The sequence below is a fragment of the Vulpes vulpes genome, chromosome 12, assembly GCF_048418805.1.
Source record: "Vulpes vulpes isolate BD-2025 chromosome 12, VulVul3, whole genome shotgun sequence".
NCBI lineage: Eukaryota > Metazoa > Chordata > Mammalia > Carnivora > Canidae > Vulpes > Vulpes vulpes.
Genome location: NC_132791.1, coordinates 172,000,197 through 172,018,616, shown reverse-complemented (window position 1 = coordinate 172,018,616; position 18,420 = coordinate 172,000,197). Strand labels below are relative to the sequence as shown.

The 18,420-nt window shown below is 44.0% G+C and overlaps 1 long non-coding RNA gene across 1 annotated transcript; it reads right to left on the bottom strand.

Moving 5' to 3' along the window:
* Positions 1-1,480: 1,480 nt before the first annotated feature.
* LOC140594794 (uncharacterized) lies at positions 1,481-18,235 on the bottom strand. The gene is made up of 4 exons (XR_011996113.1): positions 18,102-18,235; positions 12,440-12,502; positions 5,316-5,424; positions 1,481-2,317 (listed from the first exon to the last, which is right to left on the bottom strand). It is a non-coding gene; the product is annotated as an uncharacterized lncRNA (long non-coding RNA).
* Between the last annotated feature and the right edge of the window lie 185 nt (positions 18,236-18,420).

Here is an 18,420-nt window from a genome sequence, read left to right as displayed (position 1 = left end):
TTTTTTGGGGGGGTTGTTTTTGGACATTTTTATTGGAATAATTATAGATCCATGTACAGTTCTAAGAAATAATACAAAAGAGATCCTGCATGGACTTTACCCAGTTTTCCCAATAGTAGCATTATAGTACACTATTGCAACCAAGAAGATACTGACATTGATTCAACCCACAGATCTTTTTCACATCTCCACAGTTTTACTTGTACTCATTGGTGTGTGTGTTTAGCTCTATGTGATTTTATCATGTGTAAGTTCTTGTATCCACCCTCATAGTCAAGATACTGAATAGCATGTCAACACAAGGATTCCGTATGGTGCTTTTTTACCACAATACCAACTTTCTCCCACCATGAACCACCCCTCACCCCATCCCTAAGTCCTGGCAACCACCATTTCTAAAATGTTGCCATTTCAAAATTTTTCTATAAATGGAATCACCAGTATTAGCTTTCGGGGGTTGACTTTTCATAGCAGAACTGCTTGGAGATTCATCCATGTTGTTCTGTGTTGAGTGTTTTTGTTCACTACTGTATCTTCAGTACCTAGAACACCACCTGGTGCATAACAGGCTCTCAATATTCGCTGAGTGAATGCACGAGTGAATTCCTTCAATAAACAGATTGTTGGTTGATAATGTACCACCAAGAAATGGGTATTTCCTAGTGATCTCCTGGGAAGATAAGGAAGACCGTTCACATGGAATCCAGTGACAGCACCCAAGAGTCCCCAAGCAGATTCCTCTCCCTGCCATCCATGATCCCTCCCCGTTCTCTTTCCCTATTGGTTCCTCAAATCCTTTCTCCCATCCCAGCATTTCCATTTCACTGTTGGCTTATAGATCCCACGCCTCTGACCCCCGGCGATGGCAGAATGAAGAGCATCTTGCTCCCTCTGGGTGTCCCAGCACCTCCAGCCTTCATGAGATCAATTGGAAGGAAATGTCAGCTATGGTGGCCTAAGGAAAACATGATTAAGGTCTGCATGCAGATAGTAGGAGTGGAAAAGAGGTGACAAATGTGACACCTACTCATTACTCTACTTCAGGTATTTGAGAAGAGGGTGGAATCGAACACTTCCCCACCCCCATTCTACTCAACTGCAATTGCCAAACAGTATCCAGACCTACTCACGAAAAAGGGTGCAGTTCTGCAAGGAAGAAAAATATGTCTGTGGTTTGTTTACCGTGTTTAAGATGACAGGTGAGATACCAGACTGATGAGGAAGCCTGGCACACCAAATCTTTCTTTCTCAGTCTCAAAAACACCAAAGGTCGATGACAATACCTGATTTATCTTGATCCTTAACTCTGTCGTGTCTCATTACACATAGGCCAGGGTAATCAGCCCAAAATGCCATGGGAGCTAAGACGCATGTGCCTGTCTTGAAGGCACGAGACCTCCGTCTTACCCTCTCTGAGTCTTCCTTGTTATGCTTCATGTGGGTGTGACATGTGACCAGGAAGTGCGACGGGAACAATCAATCACACAGACCTGTTTATTGCTTTCATAAATCCACAGCATTTCACAAGTGCTCTGAGATGTGTCAGGTACTTGGTAAGCCCTCAAACGTCTGCTCACCCACTTTTTCCTTCAGAGGTTTTTCTAATTTGATTCCAATTCAGGAATAAGCTGGATGTATACTTGGGACAGATCAACTTAGGAAACATCTCAGTGCTTTCGAGCTACATCTGCATTACTGGTTCACATTTGTTTCCTCCCAACCAAAGTCACGGAGCTGACTCCATTGAGAACGTTGCTGGTCCAGGTTAAGTCCAAACACCTTTGATCACTTCTTAAGTTGTTTAAAGACTGTTTGGGCGGTTTTAAAATGGCCAACAGAAGTCTTACCCATGGCAAATCAGGACATGCAGTCAGAAGAGTCATTACCATCTTCCTCATCACCCAACAGGGATGAGACCTGTGGCTTCTACCTCAACTTCCTTCTAGAAGTTTGGATCAGCCACCAGGTGCAGACACAGACACATACACACACCTGACTGCACCAGCTGCTGGGCCACGTCAGGAAAGAGTCCCTTGAGGTCAAGCACCAGCGTCTTGGAGGCTTGTCCAGCCTTCTTGGACAAGGTGAGCAGAGAGAGATGTGAAAGCACTGTGTTTGGGCAGGGTGGGGATGAGCCAGTCTTCTTTCCTTTTGGTGATCAGGAAAGGCTTCCCTGGAGGAGTGCATCTTCAGGCGCTGCCTCAGTGTGTGGATGGAGCCCCTGACAAAGTGCTGGTCCTTGCAGGCTGATAGTGTAGCTCAGGAAAAGGATTTGGGGACAGGTGTGGGTTGACTGAACAAAGCAGATGGAGAGTGACTTCCCCAAGAAAGAGCAGTTGAAAGAGTGAGAGAATTAGGTTATTTTTTTGTCTGATTATAAAAATCATATATATTCATCAAATACCTGGTTACATTAAAAAAGAAATGGGAAAGACACCCATAATCCTACTATCAAGAGAAAACTCCTGAAATCATTCTGGTGGGTTTTTTTTTTTTTCAGTTTAAGATATTTTTGTGCACAGCTTAGAGTAGCAATTGGTAAGCTACCCACCAGTAACCTACCCCAGTTTATAACTTGCTTCTCTCACTGAACGTACGATACAGGTATTTTCTCAAAGTACTGAATTCTTCTAATGGGAGCACATCATTTCATCTTTGGGACATGGCATGATGTATACTATCCTACCACTGGATATTTAGGTTGCTTCCAATTTTTTACTATTATAAATAATGCCAGATTAGTAACTTTGCACACACATTTCTAGAGCTTACCCTTCGCCCCCGCTCTATTCAACTGCTTATTATTGCAATTTTCTTTGACTAGATCCCCAACGTGGTATTTCTGAGCCAAAGAGTAGAAAAACAACATTTGAGGTGTTCTTTGAAAGACCTAAGGTTTTGGTTGATTCAGAGGAACTGAGAAGCCTTTATAGAATCCAAGAGGCTCACAGGGTCAAAGCGGCTATAGGTCATAGAAAAGGGGGGTACTTGGTAATATAGCTTTCATCCAAATCCTCCCTTTCTCCTCTTCTCTATTCCATCTCCTCCATATCTTTCCACTCCGTGCAGATGCTCCCACTTTTCCAGGTCTATATTCACTTCACTCATTCATTCATCCATTCAGTGATTACCAAAATTGTGTTGGCATTTAATGCTGAGCACAACCTCAGCTGTCCTCAGGGAACATATGGCACAGTGAAGGACACATCACCAGGGAAACACCCAACACGATTCAGGGAAATGGTGGTAAGAAAAAGGAACACCTCAGGGGGTGCCCAATGCTGCCCTGAAAACCTGGGATAGCTCATACGGGAAGGATGGCAGTAGGGAACCAGGGGAAATGGGTGATCTGGATAAAGAAACAGTCCTGTGTCGAGGCTTGGAATCAGGAGAGAAGTTGGCAAATTTAAAAAACTTGAACCATGGGGTATAAACTGCGCAGAGAAGACAGGTTTGGGCCAGATCCCCAATTTATCTGTAAGAAATGGAACTGGCACTATCTAAACAGAAATCTCCAGTGGCCTCTTCGAGGACAATCAAGGACTGATAGTCATTCTTCTATTTATTTTTTAAAATATTTTATGGATTTATTTAGAAAGAGAGAGAGAAAGAGGGAGCAGGCATGGGGGTGGGGGCAGAGGCAAAGAGAGAGAATCTCCAGCAGACTCCTCAGCACAGAGCCTGACACAGGGCTCAGTCTCACAAACTGAAATCATGACCCTAAGCCAAAATGAAGAGTTGGATGCTTAACCATCTGAGCCACCCAGGTGCCCTGATAGTCATTCTTCATAATAATACTTTTTTAAGATCAAACTCACATACCATGAAATTTGTTCATATACATTTAAATAAAAATTTTAAAATTCACTCATAAAATACACAATTAAGTGGTTTTTGTATATTCAGTGCTGTGTAACAAACACCATGGTCTAATTTTAGAACATTGTCATCACCCCAGAAAGAAACCCTGTCTGCATTAGCAGTCTCTCCACCTTCTGTGTCCCCACCCCAATTCAAGACAACTCAAATCTGCTTTCTGTCTCTGTGGATTTGTCTGCTGTGGACATTTCATATAAATTGAATCACACAAGGTATGGAGTTTTTGTGACTGCTTTCACTTAGCATGTTTTCAAGGTTTGTTTATGCTGTTGCATAAATCAACACTTCATTCTTTTTGTGGCCAAATAATATTCCATTGTATGAATAGCCCACATTTTGTCTATCCATTCATCAGGTGATAGACATCTGGGCTGTTTCCTCTCTTTGGCTATTGTGAATAATGCTGCTATGAACATTATGTGGACATACGTTTTCATTCCTCTTACATATATTCCTAGGAGTGAAATTGCTGTGTCATATAACTGTGTTTAACATTTTGAGGAACTGCCTAGCAGCTTTTCAAAGTGGCTGCACCATTTTACATTCCACCAGACATATATGAGAGTTTCCATCTGTCCACATCCTTCCTAACATGTTATTGTCTGCTGTTTTTATTTTAGCTGTCCTCGATACAATGAAGTGGTATCTTGTGGTTTTGATTTGCATTTTCCTAATAACTAATGATGTTGAATATCCTTCCATATGCTTCCATACTGGCCATGTGTATGTCTTCTTTGGAGAAATACCTACTCAAGTCTTTTGCCATTTTTTTTTTTTTGCCATTTTTTTTAAAAATAGGCTCCATGCCCATTGTGGAGCCTGACAGGGGCTTGAACTCACAACCCTGAGATCCAAGACCTGAGCTGAGATCAAGAGTTGAACCCTTAACCAACTGAGCCACCCATGCACCATTCTCTTGACATTTTTAAACTGGGGTATTAAATTGAACACCAATAAAAATTAATTAAAAAAAAATAAAAAATAAATAAACTGGGGTATTTGTCTTTTTATTGTTCATTTGTTAAGAGTTCTTTATATATTATGGATGTAAATCTCTTATCAAATATATGATTTGTAATATTTTTTTCCCATTTTGTGGGTAGTCTTTATTTTCTTGATGATGCCTTGAAGTACAAAAGTTTTAAAATTTTGATGAAGTCCAATTTATGTAATTTTTAAAATTTCTTCTTTGGCAAATGGACTCCAGAGTCCAAATTCTTAACCACTACTTTTATTGCCTGAATTTTACTCACTTTTCCACGTTCAGGATTTAGTACAGTGCCTGGGACAAAGTGGATAGATTATTTAACTTCTTTATGCTTCTCTTTCCTCATCCATGGAATGAGGATAGTAACAGAATGTAGCTCACAGGGCTACAGTGAGGATTAAATAAATCAGTGTTCTTAAAGTCCTTAGGAGATGTGCCTGCCACTTACCACCATCTGAGTTAGCTGAGGTTATGTGGGCAATTCAAGCAGTGGCTGCTACTCATAAACTCTTGAATGAAGGATGATTTTCCTCTCTCTGAGCAAGGCCTTCCTCCTGCTGTGGTGAAAGAACAAAGGGTCAGCCTCCCAGGCACCAGAGTGTTCCAGTCCACCCTGCTGGCCAGTGGCATCAGAAATGACATAAGCAGATTGTTGGCATGGCCCAAATAGCCACTGAACAACAAATTGTCTAATTGGGCATGGGCAGAACACAATTACGATGGTTAGAGAGCAGGGTCTCTGAGTTACTTGGTTTCAGTTCAAACAGCCATCTCCTGGGGTTGATGTGACAACTAATTGGGGATACTACATACCAAGGGCACAGGCCAGTCAGGCACAGGTTCAGTGGTCAAGAACGGGGAGTGTACACAGCAGGGATTTTTATCGGTTTGGTTCATCACTATATCCTTGTCTGAAATAACATTGGATTGTTTTCTATATAGCTGCTGGAAGAAATCACCACAACCATGATGATGTAAGCAACACAGATTTATTCTTACAGTTCTGGAGGTCAGAAGTCCAAAATGAGTCTTACAGGAATAAAATCAAGGTGCAGAAGGGCAGCTTCCTTCTGGAGACTGCAAAGGAGAGTCTGTTTCCTTGCCTCTTCCAGCTTTCTCATCCCCTGGCTTGGGATCTCACACCACCTCCTCCTTCGTCCCCTGCTTCAGTGTCCCATCACGTTCCTCCATCTGCAGTCAAAATCTCCTCCTACCTCCCTCTTCTTAGGACACTTACAGTTACATTTAGAGCACACCAGATAACACAGGATACCCTTCCTATCTAAAATCCTTAACTTTATGACATCTGCAAAGTTCCTTTGCCATCTAGGTGATATTCACAGATTCCAAGGATTAGGACCTGGATATCTTTGGAGACTATTATCCAGCTACCCCAAGCACCTAGCTCCTAATGTATTCAGTAAATACCTGCTGCATGAATGCACAAATGCTAGACATTGAACAGTGCCACCAGCATCACCTGGCTCGGCCCCTCCAGGAATGACCACGGTAGCACACATGGCCTCCTCGACTTCAGAACCTGCTCAATTCTCCCCTTCAGTGTGGATTTCCTGACCCCAACTTAACACTGTAACTCTTTAACTCCGTCATCACACACACTCCTGATCCCTTTATCCCTTTTAACTTCATTTTCCCCAAAGCACTTTTGGCCTTCTAGCACACTGTAAAATTTACGTGTTTATTATAGTTCATGGTATTTGTCCATCTTCCTCAATGGAATAGAAACTCAATGATTACTTTCAGGGCAAGGACTTTTCTGTTTTCATCTCCTATGTCTCCTAGAGGCCTAGAGCAGTCCTGGGCACATAGCCAGTGCTCAGTACATGAGTGTTGAATGAATATATGACCTGCATGGCCTCACCAAGTTTCTGTCAGCTGTGAATCTAGTTCTTTATCTTCTGTGGTTGATCGTGGCTTTCATAACAATGAAGGCATTGCCTGTGGTGAGGCCAATCGATTCTAGGCAAGCTATGTATTATCCTATTCATGGTCTCCACCCCGTTCCATTAGCACACTGGCAATTTTGATCTCTAAAATACATATAACCTCAATTCTTATCTCTACCAAGACTTGCAAAAGTCTGGGAGGGCAATGGATGGTTTGGCTTTAGATATTTACTGAAGGGCAAACTTTTGAGAATTCAGATGATACAGAGATGGGAAGGTAAGTGGTCCCTGGCTGAAGTTGCTGGGATTTGTTGAGTTATACTGTTTCTAACTAGTCTTCCTGGAGATAATGAGTTTGTGTTTCTGTAGTTGGTCAAGCTTAAGAGGCTGGCTGTAGAGAGGTCCTGAGCACCTGAGGGGGCATGGTGGAGGGGCTTCAGGGTGTCCATGAGCTTCCTGCAACTGCATATGAACTCTTGTGTAAATATATGTTCTTAAGGAGAGTAGAGTCTATTGCTTGAATCAGCTTCTCCATAGGAAAAGAGGAGAACTTTGGGCCCCAGCCATGAGGATTCTGTGATTCTGTGACTCATGACAAATAGCCCAAATTAACAGGCTACACACAGCTCCGGGAGGAAAGGCATGCCCCCTTCTAACCACCCCTACCCCCTAATAAGTCCCCAAGCTATTGTGTTAAAGATGCTGAACCAAGCACTGGTTAAAATCTCAAGTTAGCCAGTCTCAATTTTTGTAAGGCTCTGGGCATTTCTTAAGGCCCCACTTCTTCTTACAAGTAGAATTGGGATTGCTCTACTTTCTTTGATTTTTATGAGTATGAAAATTCTTTGAGGGTACAAATGCTGTAGAATCACAAAGTATTGATGATAAAGAAAATATGTACTTTTTTTTTTTGCTACGAGGCAAAAAACTGACTTGTTTCCTATGCCTGCCTGCCTGCCATCCATCCATCCCATAAATCTCTGCTTCCTCACAACATGCATAAAAGCTACCATGTATGTGACAGAAGCTTTTTAAAAATCTCGAATAAACCGAGGTTCAGAAAGCTCAGGTTACTCAAAATCTAGAAAGTGATAGAGCAGAGCCCAATTAAAAGCCTAATTCTGACTGCTGCAATGGCAGTGCTCACCATCATCAACCATCGAAATACTCCTGAAGGCAGAGGAGAGGGGAGCTAGCTCCCAGAAGGAAGGCGGGAGGACAAATCTACCAAATATAGCACCTTGAAATGTGGCTCAGTGGTTGAGCATCTGCCTTCAGCTTAGGTCCTGATCCTGGGATCCCGGATTGAGTCCCGCATTGGGCTCCTTGAGGGGAGCCTGCTTTCCCCTCTGCCTAGTCTCTCATGAATAAATAAATAAAATCTTTTTAAAAAAATCTGTGTTTTACCTTAAAATGCATGCATATGTTATATAGTGCATTCCATATTATGCCCTATAATATGCCCTTTGATTGTTTAAACATCAAAGAATTTATCAGCAATCTTTAAGTACAAATAATGCTCTGGGAAGGGGGTTTACCCCCATGTAGCTCTGCTACAATCTGCATCCCAAACTGCATTTTCCATGTCAGATGTTTGCTGTTCATTTTCAAGACTTATCTCCTGCATTGGACTAGAAGTTCCTGGAGGGCAAGAGCTGAATCTGATTCCTCCTTTCTCCCTCCTGAGGCCTAGTCCAGCATGCAGCATGAAAAAGCACAGAGATACTGAATTTGGCAAATATTTATTGCAAGCCTGCCTAACCAAGTTCAGGTACCATGGAGATTCAGTCGGATATGATGTGATCACTGCTCTCAAGACATTTACAATTGAGCTGGAAAGGCCAGGCTTCCAGAATCTGCCAGGAAAAGATCTTCCCAAGACTCTTGGCACAACATTTTAAAACCTTGGGACTGTACTGTAGCAACAGAAGAAATGGTAATTAAACACCAAACAAAAAGTGTCATTAAATAGGACAAATTTTGTGAAAAGTGACAACCTGTTTCTCTGGAAAGACAGCATTGTGTCAATTAGAGAGCACACCTTGCTGTCGCAAAGTACAAATTATTGATGACGAAACGAGTGTTTCCCAAGAGGGAAAAGTTGAAAGCAGTCACCTGCTCTAGTTTGCCAGAAGAGTCTCAGTCTCTGATGGCTTGACCTTTGAGGGCCACATTCACAACTTCAGTGGCACAAATAAATCCATGTCCCTTTCTGACAAGCACGGGTAGGTTCTAGGTTTATTAGATTGAATTCTGTTCATCAGATATTTACTGAGTTCTGTTAGTGCCCGCCATGCAATGAGAAGCAAGGGTACATGATGGAGGGCTCTTGGCAATAAAACAGAGTCAAAATCCTGGCTCCTCCATGAATCAGCTGAGGGAATGTGGAACGGAGTTTTTAGCTCTCTGAGCCTTGGTTTTTTTAAACCACAACATGGAGAACCTAATACTTATCTTGCAGGTTGTTGTTAAGGTTAGTTTGGGTGATGGGCAAAAAGCTCTCCACACAGGGGACTGCACTGACGACTCCATGGATGGGCACAAGAAGTGGGAATTGTGGAAAAATTAAGGAAGTGATGTCTAATTTCAAGAAACCTCGCATCTAGTGAAAAGACCAGTATGTTAGCAGACAAATGCCATTAGTGTGATTGGTGTGACTATTTTTCAAGTGAACATTTGCTGAGCACTTACTATGGGCCAGGTACTGTGTTTAACATTGTAGCTGGATAAGTGTATTTATTGTGCAGGAACCACAGTTGTTCCCCATGGGGAATGTAAGGCTCAGAGGCACTTTAAGGAACATGCCCAGGGGCACAGAGCTGGAAAGTGGTAAGAAGCAGGGTTTAAACCCAGCAATCTGACTCCAGAGGGAGATTTCAAGGCGAGAGAGAGAGAGAGAGAGAGAGAGAGAGAAACCAGGGGAGGCTTCACAGAGGTGATACTTCAGGCACCAGTCATAGGAAAAGGAGCCCAGGAAGGAGGAAAAGGCAGAAGCAAACAGCTGGTGGGAAGTACAGCTTGTTCTATTTGGGAATTCAGGTGGGTGTGCGCAAGAGTTTGGGATGAGGATGGTGGGGATCTAGAAGATGAAGAGGGGGCGGAAGGATACCTCAATACCAGGCATAGGGACTTGGACTTCTACCTGAAGGAAAGGCAGAACCAATGAAGGATGAGAAAGACGGGGTCACGGCATGTGGGGAATGCACCTGTCTACTAGGTTCAGAGAGGAAATGACTCTGGGTGGTCTATTAGAATAATCAGGTCATATCACATTTTTTTTTAAGATTTTATTTATTCATGAGAGACACAGAAAGAGGCAGAGACATAGGCAGAGGGAGAAGCAGGCTCCATGCAGGGAACCCGATGCGAGACTTGATCCCGGGACTCCACGATCACGCCATGGGCCGAAGGCAGACACTCAACCACTGAGCCATCCGGGTGTCCCCATATCACATTTTCTAACTAAATTACTACTTTCTAGATATTATGTGTGTGCAAGTCTCCCCTCTCCCCTATTGGCCAGTAAGTTCCTTAAATGTTGACTCTAACTGCTTTTCTTCTCCCATAAGGGTCAGGCAAATCTAGGTACTTGAAGAATCAGATGAATGAGTGATTACAAGCATGAACAAATAAATGAATCTCTGAAGAACTGAGTTGTGAGCTGGATTTAAGAAAATGCATGTAAGCTGAGGTGATGGATCATGGACCTAAATGTGAAAGGGAAACAGAAGCTTCTAGAAGAAACCTTAGGAAAATAGCATTGTGGTCACAAAGATTTTCAAACAGAACATGAAAAGCACTAGCCATAAAAGGAAAGAGTGATAAACTCAACTTCATTACAATTAAGAATGTCTGTTCATCAAAGATACTATTTAGAGAGTGAAAGCCAAGCCACAGAGAGGGTGAAAAAATGTATGTTCCCACATATACGTTAAAGAACTCCTAAATATCACTTTGAAGAACTAATTTTAAAAATGAAGCACAACTCAAACAAGCACTTAAATATATGTATTTAATACATATACACATGGACTTAATAAATATATACACATGCATACATATAGACATATATTAAAATACATACATATGTACATATACCACCACACACCCACCAGAATGGGTATAATTAAAAGACCAACACCACCAATTACAGAGGGATGCAAAGCAACTGGAACTCTCATGCATGATGGGTGAGAGTATAATTTGGTACAACCACTCTGGAAAACTGTCTGGCAGTATTTGCTAAAGCTGAACCTATGCCTGCCCTATGACCCAGCAATTCAACTCTTTGGCACATTGACACAAGAAAAAAGTGCCAATAGGCCACCCAAAGAGTTGTTCATAACAGCGCTTCTGTTATAGCCCCAAACTGAAACAATCCAAACATCCATCAACAGGAAAATGTATAAACACATAGTGGCCCAGTCATACACTGGCTCCTCCATGAATCACATTTACAAAAAAAAAAAAAATATATATATATATATAGAGAGAGAGAGAGAGAGAGCGAGAGAGAGAGAGAGAGAGAGTGCTATAAACAACAAAATAGAAGAATTTCAAAAGACACTGTGAGTGAAACACGCTGGACACAAAGGTCCAAGAACAGGAAAAACCAATCAGTGACAGAAGTCAGACAGTGGGTTCCTCTGGGAGGTGTTGCCTGGACATGGGTCTATGGGAGCCTCTGGGTTGCTGGAAATGTCCTTTATCTTGATCTGGCTGGTGATTCCACAGGCCTGCTCATATGGACCAATTCACTGGGCTGTATGCTTAAGATTAGTGCACTCTACCGTATGTTATACCTCAATAAAAATGGTTTGATAATAAATATACGACAGTGCTAGTTTCAAAACTTGCTGGAGAAGAGGTCGGACATATTTCAGAAAACGTAAAAATAAATTTAAATGTTAAAACAATAAAAGGACTAGAATGGGGTGTTTTAAGAGCTGGAGCAGGAAAAGGGAGTGTTAGAGGATATGAGAAGACCAGCTGTGCCCACCTAGAGCCCAGCATCAGGGAGAAAGCCCAGGGAGGTTGTCAACCCAGATCCACAGAGGACCTGGTGGGTGGGGGCCCTGACTGCACAGGGAAAGAGACTAGATTTTGGTGTGGAAGTCAACTAGAAGCTAATTCCTCAGGTGCCTAGGGGGCTCAGTTGAGCATCTGACTCGTGATTTCCGCTCAGGTCATGATCTCAGGGTCATGGGATCTAGCCCCATACTGGGCTCCACCCGGAATGTGCTTACTTGGGATTCTTTCTCTCCCTCTCCCTCTGCCTTCTGCCCACCCACGCTCTAAGTAAATAAATCAAATCTTTAAAAAAGAGAGAAAAGAAGCTAATCATTCCTGAGATGGGCAAGGATGCAACTGAAAACCAGGATTAGGATGGAGGCGGCAGCGACAACCAACCTAACACTTAGCATTTACTGAGCACTGACCACAAGCCAGGCCCTGTTGTCACCACTTCACTGGAGTCCTTTCCTTTAATCTTCCTGACCGCTCTGTGAAGTTACTCTGGCTATGCCAAGTTACAGACTGCAGTAACTTCCCCAGGGTCGCCAAGGGTCGCAGAAAGAGGGCAGGCAGGTATGAAATCCAATGAATTAAAGGAATTCAGATGACATGAGACATCTGAACAGGTCTGAGGAACAGATGGATTACTTACACAATGCAAATTCTGCAGGATACACGAGTTCATTGTACACTCAGCAGTGTATTGACCAGAATCCTAGGAAAAGAGCAGAAACTGAGTATTTTTTATGTTTTCAGGTATTTAAACATATAATACCTAAACTACATTTAAAGGGTACGATGTGCAAAAGGGTGTGGCTTGAAGGGGGAAGGTAAGGTTCTTGCACGGAACTTGGTTTGAAAGTAGTTATTAGGACACCCTATGCCCAGAGCTGTTATACTGTGACCTCCTAAGATCTGGGAAGTTTCATTTTGCGTCCTTTGGGTCACTCTTGATAATTCATCTTCCTCTACGTTGGCAATGTCAGGTCAGACAGCAAGGGATGAAAAGGTTCAGGGAGGTTGCCCTGCCTTCCCCCCAGCTTCCTTCTTTACATTTCTTTCTTTTGATAAGTGTATATTTATTACACACATAATATATTCCATGCATCATTTTAGAGGCTGAGGATACAGTGATGAATAAAATAGGAAGCTCCTACCAGGCCTCATGAAACCCATATGATAGTCAGAGGAAACATACAATAAACAAACATACAATAAACTAAACATATATAACTATAGTGATCAAATGCAGTGAGGAAGAATGAAGTTAGCTAAATGGAGGGCTTTTGGAGGAGTTGATGTTTAAGCTCTGATCTAAGTAGAATGAAAGACAAGCTATGAGAACACGAGGAAGGAGACTTCCAGGCCCAGAAATCAGCCAGCGCAAAGGCCCTGAGGTGGGCATATATGAGGCTTGGTTGAAAAGCAAAAAGAACCATCCTGGTTAGTGCACACTGAGGGAGAGGACAGTGGGAGGAAATGAGGTCGCAGAGGAAATAAAGTTCACATAGGGCTTCATCAGCTACAGGGAAGTCATTAGAAGGTTTTGCACTGGGAAGCAACTTGATCTGATTAGCTTATAGGGAGAAAGAACTCATAAGGGGGCAAGAGAAAAAGCAAGGAGACCAACTGGGAGGCCATTGCTAGAGTCTAGGTAGGGGGCATTGATTAGTGGCTCTATCAGGGTGGTACTCCCAGAGGCTGTAAGATGAGGCTGAATTCAGGAGACTGTCTGCAGGAAGAACTGCAAGGTTTGCTGGTAAGAAGGGTGTGAGAGAAAGAGGTCAAGGATGTCCCTAATGTCCTCCAGTCCTTCAGTCCATCAATGAACGATGCTTCCACTGATTTGGGGAATGATTAGGTTTAAGGGGTAAACCACGAGTTGAATTTCTGACATGTTAGTTGCAGATGGCCGTTAGATACTCACTTGGAGTTGTTAGCAAGCTCTTGCTTGGTGTTCAGTGAGGGAATTGTAGAAAACATCTGCCAGACATCTTACGGACAGAAAAAAATCTCAGTTCTCCCTAGTTACTAACACTTACTCGGCAAATACTTCTTGAGTACCTACGGTGTGTTAGGTACTGTACTGGGTGCTGGGGAGTACAGTGTGCTTTGGTCAGAAACAGTCACTATCTTCATTACAACTTAATTAGTTCACTGGTTTCTGAGACACTTCTCTGAATATTATGTAAATATATGAAATCAACTCTCAAAAGTTATAAATACTCAGATGCTCTCTGACTCAGCAATTTGGAAGAGCTTAGATTTTCCGAAAGAAAGGAGCTATATATAGATTTGGACAAATGACAGATTTACCCATAAAATATGCGAAGACCGCCTTAAAATGAATCAGAAGAGACTGTCTCAACCAAATTAATGTTTACAAAGAGTCAACCTAGTGTAATGGAAAAGCTTACAGGGCTGGAAGGCAGAAGCTCCGGGCCTGTGTGTTCTGTTTCAACGAGATCACATGTATGACCTTGACTGAGTCCTTGACTCATCTTGCATCAGTTTTCTCTTCAATAAATTGAATCTGAGAGTCAATGTTTTCTAAAAAGCCTCCAAACTATTAAGTTCTTTCTTTGCATTATTTCTCTTGCAGGACTCTCATTCCTCTTTCCAACATTTATTAAAAAACAAAACCCCAAACTCCAAGGTGATTCTTCTCTTCTATGAGGGCTCATTTTTCAAAACAAAATAAAGCTGTTTTTTTCCTTTTTTGCAACTGGAAAATTTTTTTGACTGTAAAAATGATCCATGATCACAAAAGCACAGAGGGTAGGACGTCTCTACAATGATACCACTGAGGTAATTATGTCTGTTTTCACCATCATTGTATCTGCAACGTGTCATATGGCAGATGCTGAATAATATTTGTTGAATGAATGACCATTTCTAATATCTTGTGAACATCCTTTTTAGTCTTCAGACCAAAAAGGAGAAGGAGAAGAAAAAGGAGGAGGAGAAGAAAATCCTTTCTCTGGGGCGTTGTTTAGCCACTAGAGTCACCAGAGACTGAAACGGTTGGGAGCCTACTGGATCTCAAATTACTGGTTTCACAATAGCTGAGATCTGAAATCTATGTCATGTAGGGAAACAATAACATCAAATACACCATTCTGATGGCTGTAAACAATATCAAGGGTGGCTCAGTTTGAGCAACAACAAGAAAGGCTACAAAACAGTCCAAGGTCTGACCAGGAGTGGCTCCTGCAGCTGATGGGAGGAGGGCAGGCTCTGCCCCACAGATCTTTCCTCCCACACTCGGCCCTCTTCCTTCCTTCCCTACAGCACCAGGATGAGTTTTCTTGGGGCACCTGAGCTGACCTCAGCACTTTATTGCAAACCTAGCATCTTTTTGATTGTTAACTCCCCTCTCAGGAAACCAAGATGATTTTCGGATTACCTCTGGAAATGAATTAAATCCAGATCCTGGCTGCACACCCATGATGCATCTTTTTCTCCCAAATGGAAGGAGTGGCTAATGTTAAAAACTGAGACATTTGACATGCGGACATGAATTTTACAGATCTCTTGAAAAATCACTGGATTTGGCGGCACCACTACCCATTATCCCATGGAGCAATCAGCGAGAGCTAAGGGGCAGCCTCCTGCTCTAGAGAGTGTTCCTCAGCTCCATCATCCCCCAACCCCACTGTTACATCCTGCCTACTGTGCTCATTTACCCAACTTGCTACCTCTAATTATGCAAAAGCACTCAAGCGGCATCTATTAAGTACCAGGCACTGTGCAAGTTCCTTGGAACACTGAGTGAACACAACACAGCTCCTACCTTGGAGAAGCTCTTGCAAACTAGCTTAGGAACCGGCTAATTACAGTGCAGTAAGGGCAGCATGGAGAGCAGAAACATGACATAGCCCAGGGACTCTCCCCTGAGAGGCTGCCCAGATTCCCTGAAGGTCATGTTTGAGCTTGGTTTTGAAAGATGAGTTACTCAGGCGAGTGGACAACTGGGAAATATTGCAAATAGTGGGGCTGTTTGAAAGCATATATAAGGTCTGCTGATGAGCCGCCTGGTGCACAGGTGACCCTCAGAGCCAGCAACTACCTTTTTGCTGATCAGTGCAGGTCTGTCTACAGCTCTCTGCCTGGGTATCCCCTGATAATCAGAAAATCATCTTGGTTTCCTGAAAGGGGAGTTGACAAAAGGATGCTAGGTTTGCAATAAAGTGTTGAGGTCAGCTCAGGTGCCCCAAGAAAACTCATCCTGGTGCTGTAGGGAAGGAAAGAAGAGGGCCCGAGCATGGGAGGAAGGATCTGTGGGGCAGAGCCTGCCCCTTCCTTCCTTCTGTCAAAATGCCAGAGAAGGTTCACCTCTACCAGGAAGAGCCTACCTGACTAATCCCCAGTCACCTCTGGTAATTTCAACTGAGGCAACACTCCCATTCCGGGGAAACTGGTCACCTGAGGGTGATTCTGTTATTTGAACTTTGTTTTGTTTTGGAACCTACTGATAGCTGAAGAGTCGACCAGCATTCCATGCAATTAATAAGTATTTACCAAATATCTATATTGTATATAGAGTACTATTTCTTTGTCATGTACGTCATTTTTGACCCCAACAAGCGAGTTGGGAATGAAGACAAAAACTAAAAACAGACGATAAAATTCAGAAAACATTTATTAAGTGCCCGGTATTCACAATTTTGTTGGTCCTTCTTCATCCATCCAACGTTGAGTGAGCACTTCTAAGGCCCGGCACTGTGCTTTGCACCTGGAAATCGAGCCACTAAAATATACAAGCTAGCCGCGGACATGGATACATAAACCCATTTATAACGAGTTACCCGTCAGAGCAATGTTCAAAGTACAGCAACAACTTGGAGAGACATGTGTACCTAGTACCCCCAGGGTACTAGGCAGGTAGCATGGAGAAGATAAGTTTGAGCCGCTTATCTTGTTTTTGTTTCTTTTTTGCTTTTATTGTGACATTTTACAACATACACAAAAATACAGAGGCTAGTGCAATGAAACTCCATGAACCCACAACCCGCTTTGGCAATTAGTAACTCATCAGCACTTCTGATTCATCCATACCCTCCCCTGCTTCCCTCCATCCCTTCATTTTGTTTTGAAGCCAATCCTAGACATCTTTATCGTTTCACCCATAAATGCTGAGCGGAGTTTGAAGAAGGAACTGGGAAAGCCTAGAGCTTCCACTACTAACTTCCTTTCCCGCATCTATTCTTCTGCAGATGACTCTGCCATAGGCATATACTCTTACTCCTGCAGTGACTCCAAAGCCTTCGCTATTGGACTTTTCTGGTTGGCTGAAGGAAAAGACTGAACTGATCCAGTGAAAACCCCCTCCTACCTTCTCTGAAAGGCTGACACCATTCCTTGGGTCCTGGGTTCTGATTGCTAAATCTTCAGAAGAATTGCCAATTCTTTAAGAGCTTATTAGTTGTACAAACCAACTGATGTTTGTGCAATCAGGTTGTACAAACAACCTAGTGTTTGTCCAGGATGGTGGTCACGTCCCACATTTCCGTGTGCCCTCAACCTCCAGGGAAACCTCAGGCCAGCGCTGCTTCCTGTCACAACTCTGATCTTAGTCGCACCTGAGCAGCTGGCTCCCTCCACACGGCTGCCATTTCCTATCCGTCTGGAAGGTACCAACATCCATCCCAGCACTTACTCAACCAGGACACTGTCCTGGGCTCCCTCACAGTTGTTTTGTTTTGTTTTGTTTTGTTTTGTTTTGTTTTAAAGCCACGTGGGTGGCTCAGTGGTGAGCGTGACCCCAGGGTCCTGGGATCGAGTCCCGCATCCGGCTCCCCGCTGGGAGCCTGCTTCTCCCTCTGCTTGTGCCTCTGCCTCCCTTTCTCTGTCTCTCATTAATAAAATCTTTTAAAACCTAAATAAGTAAAGCCACCCACTAATATCCACGTCCACAGCATCCCTCAATCTAGGACGCCGGCGCCCTCAAGTCTTGCACTACGTAGGCATCCTTCTCCTTTAGCACCCTCCTCCTCCTCCTCTCGCCTCCACTGGGTGATCTTCACAAAACACGCTGCTCAAAGCCCTTTCAGAGTTCCCAGCCCCTGCGGGGACAAGGCCAACCCCCGTCACCGCGGACCAGGAGGCTCCGCAAAACACGGGCCTGTGGGTTACCTCTCCGGCTCCGCCCGCCGCCTCTCCTCCCAGCCTGCGGCCAAGCGCTCTACTTGAGGGCCCGCTTTCTCGGGTCTCTGCGCCTCTCATCAGGGCCGCGCCGCCGCTCACACGCGTGAGCTCACACGAAGTCAGCCGCTGCACTTTGCAGATGGAGAAACTGGGGATGGACACCTTACCATGGCCACGCAGCGGAAGAGCCGAGGCTCGGACGCAGACTCCCGGCGCCAGAGGCCGCGGGCCCAGCCACACAGCCCCGGGCGCCCGCACGCCCCGCGCCTCAGCAGCGAGCGCTCCGGGCCGCCGCCCGCCCCTCGGCTGCGCCCCCCGCGCGTCCCCAGGAGGCTTCTGATTGGCCGCCTCCGGCGACCCCCGGCGAGAGGGCGGGACCGACGGCGCGGGGGCGTCGCGGAGAAATGACGCAACGCCGCGACTCCTTAAAGGCGCCGGCCCCTTGCGCCGCGGATGGCGCAGGCGCGTTCCGGGGGCTCCCGCTTG